The following is a 14,831-nucleotide window of genomic DNA, read 5'->3' on the forward strand; positions in this document are numbered from 1 at the left end:
TGATGCTTACCTACAGTATTAATAATTTGAAATAAAAATTGCATTCGTCTTCCCAACATACTTTTCGGCTTTACACTAAACTTTTTTAACTTGTATAAAGTAGCTTCATTACACACATTTTAAGTAAGCTATTTAAAAAAATATTCCTATTTAAAGGACTGGTCTCTTCAACTTTGTTGATGACAAGGTCATTGTCTATAAACAGGAGAATTTCCTTTTCAGTGTACATCAGCATGAAAGCCTCCAAAACCCCTGAGACAGTGGGCTTCTTAGCCTAGTTTTCACACATCTTTAAAGCAGAGAAGCTCCGCTCCCATGCAACCCGAGTACAAGAAAGGTTAAACAGAAACTTACAGGTATTCGTATTTCTTTTTCCTTTTTCTCTTTTATTTTGTCCCCAAGCTTTAGTCTTCTTTTTTTTGTCTAGCAATATTTCTCTTTTTCTTTATTTGTTCCTGCTTTTCCCTGCATTTTTCTCATTATCCTCGTATTTTGTTGATTCTTCCAGCCTTTTACTTCTTTTTTCTTCCTTTATTAACGCTTTTCATCTGTGGTTTATTTTTTCATTGTTGTCTTTTAATTGTATGCATTGTGTTTTTAATATATGGATAAAAGTAACAAAAACAATCTGAAGAGGCTTTTGGGAGCCAAAAAAGCAGTCTCTTTTTAGTAAACTGAGCCAAAAGTGCCGCTTCTTGAATAACAACGGCATTCCATCCACTGCAAGCTTATTTGAGTGACCTGAAGTGTCTCAACTGTTAGTTTGCAAGCTTCAAAATTGCACAAGACTGGAAATATGAAGGCTTCAAAGCTTTCAAGATTTGGTGTACTCATTTTTTTTCCCATTACTTTTAATATGTGGCTATTTTTGACAAGTTTTAGGGGGTCAGCTTCCATGTTAGTGTATATGGTAATTTGTATCTAAATACTATGAACTTTTGCGTGTGAGTAATCTGGGGGGTAACGCAATTACTTGTTAAATTACATAACTAGTAGCTGTAATTAATTACTTTTAAATAATGTGCCCTATACTGGCTGTACAGAATTTGTACTCGCTGATGCCGACATCTGGATTGTGTCATTATTGCAGTCTCTGTCAAGCTCCTTATGTTGCCCGTGCAAGTAGCAACATTTCTTAGACACATTCCTTCAACTCTTCTTTTTCATCATTTTGGGTTGGCGATTGGTCTTTACTTGAAACCGGCCTTTACTTACTTTCACTATTTTCATGCTACACTAACAAAAAACTGCAGTTACAGACATAAAGTCACTCTCGAAATCGCCACCCACCCCCCTCTTTCCTCCTACCTAAAGTGTCAAACAGCTTTGCTAAAGGTAAGAAACAACAGGGGGGTTGACTCAGTTGGACATTGCTAACACGTACATAGTAGAGAAAAAATTCCAATTTATTTTTTTAAGGACACAAACTTTGCACTCAACCTTTCATTTCGGTTCAGCTGTTTCCTGATTTAACCGCTAGAGGCCGCTGCTCCACTTCATAGACCCGAGTGCAGTCACGCACGGCGATTCTTTCTCGCAGGAGTACAGCAAAAATCCTCGCCCGCCTCTTTTTCGCTCAGCCGCGCACATCTGTCCCAGCACGACACGCTCTCTTCGTTCGCGCTGCACCGGATAAAAAAGGATTGCGGACGCTGCAAAGCCCGATGAGCGGCTTTGAGTCGGATTTTTGTGCTGCGTTTGCCGCCGGGATCCGCAACTAAGTTTTTCTTTCCGCCATCCCCGTGCCAAAGAAATACAAGCAGGCTTGGAACTTTCAGCAAACCCTTTTCGTCCTCCAACCAGGAGAGCATCCAGGAAAAGCAGTCTGGTGCCTCGGTCGTGTTTTACAACAGCCCCGCTGTGGAGGCGGATGTTTATGGTGCAACTTTCCACGTCAGGCGAGCGCTCTTAAGACGTGAAAATTACACCGGGGAAAGGGATGAGAGCCCTTCTCTCGTGGACACTATGAGGATATAAGTCTGCTCGCAGGGCTAAAAGAAGCAAGACACTCCTTGCCAACAGGTATGGATCATACACTGCGGCTCTATTTTTACGTGTTTATTTGCATCGTTGCACATGTGCAAAAGTGGCAAAGTTTTTGCACTTTTTGCTCTGACAAAGGAGTTATTTTTATTTACTTATTTACTTGTGTTCACTTTTGCTTGCAAACACATTGCAAAGATAGTAGGTGTTGCAAGCCTTTACAACACAAAATCAATTTTGTTTTATTTTGGTTTGAGCGTTTCTTATATTCCAAGATGTGGTAATTAGTCCCAGCTCCCAGTTAAAATAAACGAGTTAGTATCCGAAGGCTGGGCATTAGATGTATGTATAATTAATTTATAACGCGAAATCTTTCGCATTTAAAAACGGATTCTTAATTGAAATTGTTGTATGGAAATATTTCATTCATTCTTTCATTGAAACATCTGTGTGTGGTCTCCTTGAAAAAAAAAACCCTAAAAAAGAGTATACATTTATATGTCTCTTATTGATAAATGTGGGATCGAATGCAAAATGTAAAACATGCTTGAAATGATCCTCACCCGTTTAAAGCTCTGGCCTCCTGGTGGTTACCAGGTAAGTCAATAGTTAAACTCAAAATAAGGGGAGAAAAGATCAATGCATTTTGAACTTGAAAGGAGAAGAGGAGAGTACTGTACAAAAAAGACACTCTATGCCTAATTCCAAAATCTGTTCAAATAACCCTTCTCAGGGCCCTTTCTTTTTATTAAATCTCCTTGGTTACAAAAAGCAGATCCACCGTTTAGGGTGTGGAAATAAAATCAACAGAAGCATTATTGGTAGATATTGACAATGATGTAAACAGTTCATAGTAGTCAAAATAACGGAAAAACAGTATAAGTATAATAAGTCAGAATAACGAACTGGCATCCAATGCAATCTCCTTTGCAGATGTTCAATATTAAAAACTGAAGTGGTATCAACTGGTTAGAGGGCATTCTTTGATCACCCCCCCCAAAAAATTGGCTGTAATTGGTCTAAGTGCTTTTAAATTAAAAGGCCAGCATTTCCCTTGCCTCATAATTTATTCTACTGAATTTTCCGGGGTTAAAATTCACTGTTTTTTCATAGTTTGGCCAGGGGTTCAACTTATACTCCCGTGTGACATATTTGTGAAAATATTTACGCCTTGTTATATAATTGTGTTTAACATTTTTATGACTGGAATATCATTTCACGTGTTATTTTCACACTAAACTGCGAGGGGGCGCTCTAGCCCCGTGTTTATAATTTCAACCTTGACATGTTGTGTTGAAAAATGTCCCCCTTACATGAAATGCTCCCCTTAGCATACATCACTTCACGAACGTCACTAAAATGACTTGGTATCTCATTTTTGGGAAATGTAATAGAACAGTAAAGCACAGAACATTTGCACCTTGTATAGAAATCACTTTTGAGGAAGTTGAAAAGATTGACTTTGGCAAAGTGACAGCACCTTTTCTTACCGACCAGTACACAAATGTTCAGAAGATAAGGCGTCATTTCGCCAAGGTAAAAATGTACAACTTGCTCAAAAAGGATTTTTATACAAAGTGCATATTGTCAAATATGCAGCCGAAAATGGAAAAAAAGCAGCAGAGAGAAAGATTGGAGTTAGCGAGAAACTTTTAATGCACTGGCGAAAAGTGCAGGTGACAATGAGTTGGATGTAGGCGACATAGTAGCGGAAGGTGGGAGCTCCACATCGTCTACTGTGACACAGAGGATGACGATTAATTTTGGTTTAGTGATACAGACTGTAACCGATAGTTTAGTAAGCACGTTCTTTATGCTAGACTTACCTGAATAAGTTTTTTTTTACAACTTTTTCTCACACACAATTCAACCGAGATATGAGTCCCCCACCACAAAATGATGATAAAAAATAAAATTAAAAGGTGAGGTGTTTAGGGCAGCATGGCAGCACAGTGGTTAGCACGTATGCGGCACAGTTCTGAGGTCATGAGATCAAACCTTCTGTGTGGGGTTTGCATGTTCTCCCCGTGCTTGCGTGGGTTTCTTCCGGGCACTCCCGTTTCCTCCCACATTCCAAAAACATGCATGTCAGGTTAATTGGTGTGAATGAGCAAGTGAGTTGTCACTCTCTGTGTGCCATGCGACTGACTGGCTGGCAACTAGTTCAGGGTGTCCCCTGCCCACTGCCCGAAGATAGCTGGGATGGGCTCCAGCACCCCCACGACCCTACTGAGAATAAGCGGTGCAGATAATGGATGGATGGATGGGTGAGGTGTTTAGACTTGAAGCGCAAATTGTGTAATAGGCTTCCATCTTTTCTCAAATTGATCTAATTTAAATTGGAGTCTTTTTTCCAATAATGTATAAAATGTAAACCTGACTAACTCTTTTTTGGTTCTGGATTTCATTAAAAAACATTCCCCCAAAATGCAAATGTTTACTCCAAGTGCGACTTATACATGTTTTTTTCATTCTTAACTATGCATTTTTTTGGTTGGTGCGACTTTTACTCCAGAGCGACTTATAGTCAGCAAAATACGCATAAGTTAATAATTTGTTCAATGTTTTGCAGATGAATCAACTAATCGGATGGAAGCCGTTGTTTTCATTTAAATTTCTATGTTCTAAAAACGTAGTTTTCTAAAATAGATCACTAGTGTCAGGCAGAAAACACTCTCAAACCAATAATGATATAAATAAAAATCATATAGAATGAAACATTTATAAGAATGAGTATGATGATAATAGTGATAACAAATACTATGCAAAACTACCACCCAATTGTGACCGAACCATGATTTAATATTTAAGAAAAACATGTACATTAAGAATTGAGAAATACTTTAATTCTGATATCAGTTAAAACAATTGATTTTGATGGAATACAATTTTGATGGAACACAATTTGCCTGGAATTGGAAACTTTGTTACCCGCTGCCGCCATTTCCCAGTTTAAAGTCATGAAGGCAGCCTCAGTCAGCTCATTAATCAACTACGTTGTTTTCTTAGGCGAGCTGCAATAAACTCTTTATTTTTCTTCTTTGGTTTTAGGTATGTACTGTATTTGAAACAAGCATTCCCTTACTTTTACCATTTACTTGCTACTCTAACTGACCCCTTTCCTTTCACCTGATGTGTTGCACGTCCCAGAACGGCATTTCTAAAAGATAAAAGCAGATAGGGACATATTTAAAGGCTCTTTGAACTGAGATAGGTATTGTTAAGAGAGTTTTAGACATTTGCTAAACTTTATGTGTGAGAATCCGAAGTGTGAATGAAAAAGGTAATTAGACAAATAATATTGATCTAATATATTGCTAAACCACAAATGATTGCAACTCATTTGCGGTCATTTATTGATATACAGTAATAAACACCTGAAATGCAGCGTTACCATCATTTTGGCTTGTTGTAGACATTTAAGAAACAATATTCTTTTTTCCTACTAACCTCTCTCACTCTTCAACCACTAAGCCCCCTTGGCCATGAGGGTAATGTCAAAGCTCCTGTTGAGTGAACAAGAGAGCAAAAGCAAGACCGAGAAATAAGATAGAGCCACAAGAAGAAATATGTCCCATAAAAGGCGATTTATTTTCCATTGAGACAAAAAGTGCAGAATGAACAAAGAAACAGAATGAAAACAAGATGGAATGACAAGGAGACCTTGCCAGAGTAGATAGAAAAGGTGGCAAGGAGCAAGGGTGATGTGGCGGCGGGGTGGTAGTGGGGGATTATGTCAGAGAAAAGCAATAACAAATAAAAAGCATGTTCCCGATAAAACAGGGTTGTGGAGCTGATGGGATATCTACACTTTTTCCTGTGTCATATGCTGAGGCCAAGAAAGAGCGGCATTGCTGCTCTTAATGTGTAAAAAATAAATTAATGAATTGAAAAAAAAAACACAAAAAACTTTCAAGATCAAGTCATAGAAATTCATCCCAAGCCCCCAATCCTGTTCATTTCATCCTACATCCCAAAGTTGAGCTAAAAAAATCCAAACACCTGTTCCTTTACTAAACTCCTCACTCTTGGTACTCACAAATACTGCAGGTACACAAGATTTCATTTTACTTTTATTTTACTTTTTTTCAATCACACACACAATAACCAAAATTGGGAGAGTCACTTTGAAACTGTAATCCGAAACGGTTACCTATAATTTGTTGAAAAATGTAATCAGTAGAGTAATCCATAATATTGCAGTAACGTAGCTTGATTAATTTGAATTACTTTTGGATTAAGTATGCTAATAAAATAAGAAATAAACCTATGTAAATATGATTACTAAAAATTGTTAAAGATAAATGATCAATGTAGCCTTGAAAAATAATTTGAGGAAACCAAAGTCAGATAGTTGCTTGTAATCCGACAAAAAAGTGCCCACATTTGATCCACAGGGTATAATTTATCAAGCACATAGCAGATAATATACTATACTATACTATACTATACTATACTATACTATACTATACTATACTATACTATACTATACTATACTATAATGTAATGTATTATAATATAATATAATGTAATTTATTATAATATAATATAATATACTATTATATAATATAATATAATATTTTTTAATATGATATAATATAATATAATGTAATACAATATAACATAACATAACATATATGATATGATATGATATGATATGATATGATATAATATGATGTTATATGATATCCATCCATCCATCCATTACCAGCACTGCTTATCCTCAGTAAGGTCGCGGGGGTGCTGGAGCACATCCCAGCTATCTTCGGGCAGTGGGTGTATTGTAACGTAACGCAACATGATATAAAATAGCATAACATGACATAACAACAAAACTTAATGTATCATATCGTATCGTAACATAACATGACATAACATGAGAGTTCAAACGAGTAAAGTGCTTGTAAATGCTTAAAATTGTTGATATGTTTCTCAACAAGTCTACCAAAAACTATGCTGACACTACTCTCTGGTGGCTTCTCTTTGCCATTTTGTTTCTTCTTCCCTCATGATTAACGACAGCTGGCATTAGTTTGTACGGCATTGTCATAAGAAGTGGTATCGCCCCCTACGGGTAGCGCCCAAGACAACAGGAGCATGCCACACCTAAATAGGGCACTATAAAATGTATATTAGTGAAGGATTATGTATCAAATATGGACATTTAAAAATTAAGATAGCATTTCCCAGTGGCAAATTGTAATGGGAAGAACTTCCTGCAAAAAAATAAAATAAATAAATAAAATAATATATATACATATATATATATATATATATATATGTATTTATATTTATATTCATGTACATATGTTTTTGAAATGTATGTATATATGTATATATGTATGTATATTCGTATGTTTGCTATTTACTCAAGATCTAAAAATATGACTTTATAAATGCTCATGCAAAATGAAAAATCACATATGTAAATCCTGGATATATTTGTAACTCTGCAGAATACATGATTTAAAATTTATTTTGTACAGGAGAAATTGAAAAAGTGGCTTAGAAAGCCCTTAAAAAGTGCTTGAATTTGGCCATAAAGAATGTGTGAGATAGCCTAGATGGTAAGGCGCCCACTTTGAGACTGGGAGGTCGGTGGTTCGCGCCCCGGCCGAGTCATTCCTAAGACTTAAAAAGTGGTCGGCGGCGCCCTCTGTTGGCTGCGGCTGCATCGGCTCGCTACAACGGGTCAGGTGCAATCGACATTTCGTTCTGTGTACATTGTTACACAGAATGACAATACAAGGAAATTATTATTATTATTATTATTATTATATGCTCTGCTTTAGGTCACATTTAGAGCTCATTAATACAGCGACTGTACAGTTGATTTAGAACAACAATTAATTGCAAAATATATTGAAAGAAGATCATCAATAAAATTCACTAAATGTCCTTGAACGCAAATCTAGCACAGTACACACAAACGTAAGTGACCACATGAAACTGCAAGCTCACGCCAATTCAAGAAAATGTTACCTTGAAAGAGAAATAGAATACAAAAAAAAACTGTTATTTCACCTGGAACACTATGTGACAAACATGCAATCTGTACTATCTGCCAGCAGATATAGACGTTAGTGTAATGCACATACCTCACCTCTCTCTTTCTCTTTACTGTCATCTATCTGCGCTTTATATACTGTATATGTATATACAGACGCTGCCCTACTACGATCGTTAGTAAGTTGAATTTGTTCGTAAGTTGCTTCAGTGATATATTTTGTATGGAATGTATGTTTAAGGTTTATATAAGTATGTTTAAGGCTTGTATAAGTAACCTGTATTATTTTGTACTAAAAAAATAAACATTTCATAAAATAATATGTTCTATAATGATAAATAAAGTAAAGTTTAACCCACTTTTGGAACATAAGCTTCAAGAGGTCATCCTCCGTGTTAGAGAGTGGCCAAAAAAAAGCGATACAACCATTTTCTCAACCACATCAAGCTTTCTTATTCCACTTTCATATCAAAAGAAACGGCTCGCAGTTGATTAGGTGGCTTTTTTTTCTGAATTTTCTAAATGGCGCTACTTGTGAACAACAACATGAGCACCTGCTGTTGAATAGAGCTGCATGTCAGAGAAGGACAGCAGCAGCAATTGGGCGGATTCCTTGAGCCAAAACAAAATCTATTACTGCCTCTATTACCCAGGTACACAGAGCCAAGGAAAATACATTATTTTCTTTTTCTTTTTTTTTGGTAAAAGTGCTCTTTACTGAGCCTCTTTTTGCCTTATACTCGTATCCCATGACTGCACAATGAGGGAGAATTAAGGATTTGAAAGAGCTGTCGGCTGCATGTGAGAGACATTAACTCCTGTCTTTGCTAAGGAGTTTGTGATGGGCTGACTGCTGGATAAGTGAGAATAAGTAATAATTATGTCACATTTATTAACACATTTATCAAACTGATGTTAGTCCATCTCAGTGGAATTGAGGCATCATTTGTCATTTGCACCATAGGTGAATTGACTCCTCGCATCTTGGTCTGAATTAGGATTGCACGATTTTTGGAAAAAAAACAACAATTGCGCTTTTTCAGACCTGTATGGGAATATCGATGCGATTTTGGATTTTACAAGAATAGTGCATTTCTGTGATTGTTTTGTTTTGGGGGAGAACTTAAACATAGTGACATGTAAACTTACCTCTAGATGAAGTCTTTAGAGACTGAGGGTATGTGACTGTTACAAAACAATTATAAATAAACGCAGACTAGCAGTTGAATAAAAAGTATTTGTTGTCATTTTATGAAAAATACAATGAAATTGGAGGGCTACTCCTTTCAGTGATAGAAAACGATTAAGATAGAGGCTGGCTAGCTAGCTCGTAATCAGCCTTTCTTTGCTTTTTCTGACTTTCTTCAGAGTCCGATTTAATTATTGAATTGATTTTTAATTTTGGCCATTTGTGCAAGGGCTCTTTGACTGACTGGCAGCTTACATCAGCCTATCAAAGTCGTGCACACATGTGTTGCAAACTTTGCCCCGCCCTTATTGGTTGGTGCCATTAAAACCTGCTTCTGATTGGCCGGTGTTGTTAAATCACGGACATTTTTTTCAAATAATTAAACATAGATAGATAGATAGATAGATAGATAGATAGATACTTTATTCATCCCCGAAGGGAAATTCACTTTTCCAGCAGCATCCCTAAGCTGAGAACAATCGAAAATAACTGAGAACAATCGAAAATAACACGGGAGCTGCTGGAGTGGCTGCCATTCGTGACGGCGCCGGAGAAACGATTCAATTTGAATCATGTACAAACAAACAAACAATTGAATCATGTACAAGAAACAATTCAATCTGAATCATGTACGAACAAACAAACAATTGAATCATGTACAACAAACAAACAAAATATTTATGTTTCAATAAGTGGAGTGTTAATAAAATGGGGGGAAAATAATTTCTGATACTGATATAACCAGGTAAAACTAATTTTAAGTTACCTGTCCAAATGAATGTTGTGCCATCTCACCTTTCAAACATATCTGATAAGTAAATCATTTAGTCTGTTTTTAGTATCAGGCACCTGAAAATAAGTTTGCTGAAGATGCTAGGGTGGTTCATTATTTTGATTATCATAATGCACAGTTGATCGTTGTTTTGGCTCACTGTTCATTGTTTTTACTGGTATTTTTTTTTTTTTTTACTGTGGTTTATTTGTTTTGACTATTATGCCCTTTGGACATCATTGTCACTGTTGTGCCATAGATATGAAACTCAGCTAAACGACCAAAGAATGACTGTGACCAAAAGGACCAAAGAAGCTTTAATACCCTTTTCTAGATAGTGAAAACTACAAAAGTACAATACAATTCTTTTAGATCATGTCCCAATAAGTTCAGCCATTGTCTTAGTCTGTTTCTGTTAAGCTGGCAGAACTGGAAGTGACACGTGAAACCAGGAAACAACACAACATATTTATGTATAACACTTCTTAAAGAACTTACATCCATGTTTACCCTTGAATTAAATTTTAAACACAGTAATTTATTAAATACAAACAGTTTCTGTAAGGGCAACACAGTCACTATTGACCAATTATTTTGCTGTTTCATTTCCACCACTTTTATATCAGGTTGAAATTTCTTATCTGAGGGTTTCGTACAGTCCACTCCTGTTCTCCACGCAAGTTCAAAATCCATTCCTTCTCTCTTTATTTTGAGAGTCTACTGAACCTCAAAACTGATCAATATCATACCGACGCCATATACCGTCTCTTGTCTTTTTTCCCTTGAAAGTCTTTTTTACATGTCTAATCTCCTTAATACAGTGTTTTACAACGTTTATGTCAATGTCAATAAAGACAACTTTATTCTTTTTTTAAATTCTATTCTATGCCGTAACTGCTGATGTTGAAACTACACTGCACAGATGGATAATTGTTTCCTTATGTGTTCGAACCTGGACACTATGTTCATGTTGTTTTTGCATTAGCTTCAGTACTAAAATCTATTATCTGCACCGCTTATCCTCAGTAGGGTCGTGGGGGTGCTGGAGCCCATCCCGGCTGTCTCCGGGCAGTGAGCAGGGGACACCCTGAACTGGTTGCCAGCCAATCGCAGGGCACGCAGAGACAGACAACTCACTTGCTCCCTCATTTACACTTAGGGACAATTTGGACCGGCCAATTAACCCGGCTGGCGTGGATGTTTTTGGAATGTGGGAGGAAACCCACCCACGCACGGGGAGAACATGCAAACTCCACACGGGGAGGCTGCAGTAGCTGGACTCGAACCGTGAACCTCTGCACCGTGGTGCTGCACGCTAACCACCCTATGGCCGTGCCGCCTCAGTTCTCACATTAAACATTTAATCTGCTGTAAACTCTGCAGTTAAGGAGTTGATACGATATTTTTTTTATTTCGAAGTGACATCTTTTATTATATAGTTTCCCCGGAGGGGGAAAAAAAATATGGATTGAAATAAAAAAGTATTTATTTGAACAATAAGCAAAAATACATTTACTGACAAATATGTATATTTTTAAATACTCATAGGTCAAAACACTTTTATTTAACATACCATGTGGCTGACTTAGAGGGAGCTGACATAATTGTACAACCCCTTTTGTCTAAGCGTTCACCCATAAACCAAAAACCTTGTTAAAGCCTGTGAAAAATACTGATTAAAAAATGATGTGGTTTTGTCACTTTGCGTCTCTGTAGTTTGTATTTTTCCTTGTTCTTTGCACCCCTCATTTTCAGCTGCACTCCATGATACAGTGACACGAATGGTCCAATGTAAGTGGTTTTATGGGTGGTTGAGCCCGTACACTGGTTTCATTGTTTTGGCATTAGCGTCAGTGCTAGCACTGAATCGTAATCTACTGTAAATGATGTGGGTAAGGAGTAGGCTATATTTGTATTTAACACAAAAAACCCGATAGTAATTGCAGATTTAATCCTTAGAATGACAGTAAATGAACAGTAAATAGGTATAAAATGGATAAGTTGTCAGCGGGCTGTCATATACAGTACTAATGAGGTTCTGCAAAATTGCATTTTATGTGTGTACTTCCTGTGTCATCACGTAAGTAAGGTTGATAACCGCGGATTGTTAGAGTACATGATGTTGAGAAAGATTCGGTGTGAATATGCACGGTAAGGATTTTGTGTGTGTGTGTGTTTGTGTGTGTGTATGTATATCTATGACATGAATGATGAACTGCCGTTTAAGTGAGCTGAAAGCCATCCATCTCCCTCATGGGTACCTCTGGCAGGCTGTCATTATGAGTTTCTCTTCATTTGTTCAGATAATATCCATATAGTGCAGGTGTGGGAAAACGACAGCCTGAGGGCCAAATGCGTCCCGCCAGGTCTTTTTATCCGGCTCGCCAAATAAAAATGGAAAAAATCTACTATTTAATCTATCGAAATTGAATGTCACAGTTGTCCATGGCGCCCAATGGGCCCCGCCCGTTTGGCAAAAGCTGCGGCTCGTTGACTGATTGGCTTCCCTCCTATTTAAGCTCAGTGCTCTCACTCACCCTTTGTCAGTCCGTCAACGAACCTCTGCACCCGCAAGATGTGGGTTTTGACTCTGTCCAGTTTCCTGCCTGTGTTTCCAGTCCGGTATCGTTCCCGTCTATTTTGTCTTGGTATCGACCTCATCTGTCCGATATCTGCTCATGCAATTGGTATCGATCTCATCCGCCTCTGGCTTCTTGTCATTCCACGTCAGACTGATGCCTTATGTCTTCCCCCCAACGATCGTCGAATCACTAAAGTTTTGGGTTAAAGTGCAAGACCGCGCCATTTCCCGTATAATAAAGCTTGTGTGGGAAACGTAACGCATCTGGGTCCTTCTACTGTTCCGGTTCTTGACATTGAAACTACTTTATGAATCCAGATTTGTGTCCATTCGGGCCTCGGTGCTGTGGAATGCAGATCCCCCTGAGATTCGATCTGCAACCTCTGTGGAACTGTCTAAATCTAGGCTTAAAACACACTTCTATTCTATATCTTATGAATGACCTATATTTTATGTTGACAATATCTGTGTATTATTTATTATTGCAACATCCATTGCAGCCTGGTCATCCTGGAAGGGGGAATTACCTCATGTGCAGTCCCTTCTCAAGGTTTCTTCATTTTCCTCATGTTCAGGTTTTTGAGTTTTTCCTTGCCCTCATGTAGGTTTTAGATCAGGGGATGGTGTAATAATAGTTTGTGCTTTTGCAATAATCTGTGGTCTGTGCAGCCCTTAGAAACTCTCTGTGATTAAGGGCTATACTAATAAACATGACTTGACTTGACTTGTTTGTGTGTGTGCGTTTGTATTGGCTCCGAAACGGCTGAACCGATTTTCATGATCATTTACACAGTACTTTTGGCCTTTACGAGTCTCTTAGCTGGGACTTGTATCAGGGAACCCCCAATTAATACCAACAAAATCGGTAGAAATCTGCTTTTTTTGTTGTCTCCACCGCTCTTTGGCGGCCAAATTGGGTACTATAACCCAGACCATATATATATACAGTATATAATGTTGTAAAAAAAGTTCTCATAATAAAAAATAACATAAAATGTTGTTTTGGTGCCACTATTGTGCCAAGGGTTCTTTTGAGTGCCTGCCCCTCATGAAAATATTTTTCATGCTCTCAAGGCCAACATTCAAACAGCTGAATACATTTTGTAGTTTAGCCACGTTTTTGCTCTCCTGTCCCGGCTACTTGCCCGTTTTTCTGTCCCCGACACTGCCATGGCTCGCCACGGAAGATCCACTTCCGGGTTCGGAGCACAATCCGAGTTTCAGAGCGACCTGCTTCCCGCGTCCAGCAATCACCAGATCTTGGCCGCAACCCTTTCTCTTTCTTCCAATAAAACTTGTGAGAAACGTACCGTAAGTGGGTCCTGTCTCCGTTCTGGTCTTGACATTTAACCCCATGCAACCCGGGACTCAAAATGTTTGCTCACCCCCTGATAAAGTACATATTTGGTCATTTTTCTTTACATTATGTCTACCTGACTTAAAACCAAACATCTATTCTGACCACCGCATGTATTCCCCGTGCCTGCATGGGTTTTCTCTGGGCACTGTGCAAATGGTCTATTTCTATGTGGCCTGTGAGTGGTTGGCAACAAGTTCAAGGTGTCCCCTGCCCGAAGATGCCTGGGATGGGCTCCAGGACCCCTGCGACCCCAGTGAGGATAAGCGGTGCAGAAAACGGATGGATATCAGATGACTGTGTTTGTGTTGAATTTTTTTTTCGCATATCACAAAAAAAAAAAAAACAAGAACAGACAATGAGGCATAATAATAATTGTAATAACTATGACAATAAAACAAAATACAAGTCCAAATATTAAAGATCTTGCAAAAGGACAGAAATATTAAAATATATCTTTTTTATAAGACTATTTTCAATGAATGTTTTTTTCTACTTATGTAAGAATCATGCATAACATATTTTGATTCGGTGTATGTGGCAACAGACTCGGGTCGTTTGTGAACAAAACAGCTCTGTGAGCCGTCTCCTGAAAGTGGGAGTGTGCTACCCACCAATCGAGAGCTAGTTCCCCTCGAAACGGCATTTTTGTCTTGTGATTGGTCAAAATACATTTTTTCCGAGATTCTGCGCTGTTGACTTTATTTTTTAGAGGATGAAAAAGGTTAGAATTGTTTTGTATTTGATCGTTTTTTTTACATATTTATAAATATTTTAATTTAGGTTTCCGTTGTTTTTCAGCGTTAACATTCAAGTATTTACCCCCCCCCTTTTAAGTCATTAATAACATTACATAATAAATGGTAATATGTGGATTAAACAACAAAAACAACCTGAGGAACTATTGAGGAGCCAAAAGAGCTGGCTCTTTTTAGTGAACCA

The 14,831-nt window shown here is 37.8% G+C and overlaps 1 protein-coding gene across 1 annotated transcript in view; it reads left to right on the forward strand.

Moving 5' to 3' along the window:
• The first annotated feature begins 1,517 nt into the window (after positions 1-1,517).
• The window catches only part of LOC148369271 (chemokine-like protein TAFA-3), a 136,943-nt gene continuing 123,629 nt past the window's right edge, over positions 1,518-14,831 (forward strand). Inside the window, exon 1 of the mRNA XM_088331232.1 lies at positions 1,518-2,022. The gene's annotated coding sequence lies outside the window, so the exon portion shown is untranslated. The remainder of the gene's footprint in view (positions 2,023-14,831) is intronic.

Source organism: Urocampus carinirostris, chromosome 3 (genome assembly GCF_059441175.1).
Source record: "Urocampus carinirostris isolate Australia breed hairy pipefish chromosome 3, RoL_Ucar_1.0, whole genome shotgun sequence".
Taxonomy (NCBI): Eukaryota; Metazoa; Chordata; class Actinopteri; order Syngnathiformes; family Syngnathidae; genus Urocampus; species Urocampus carinirostris.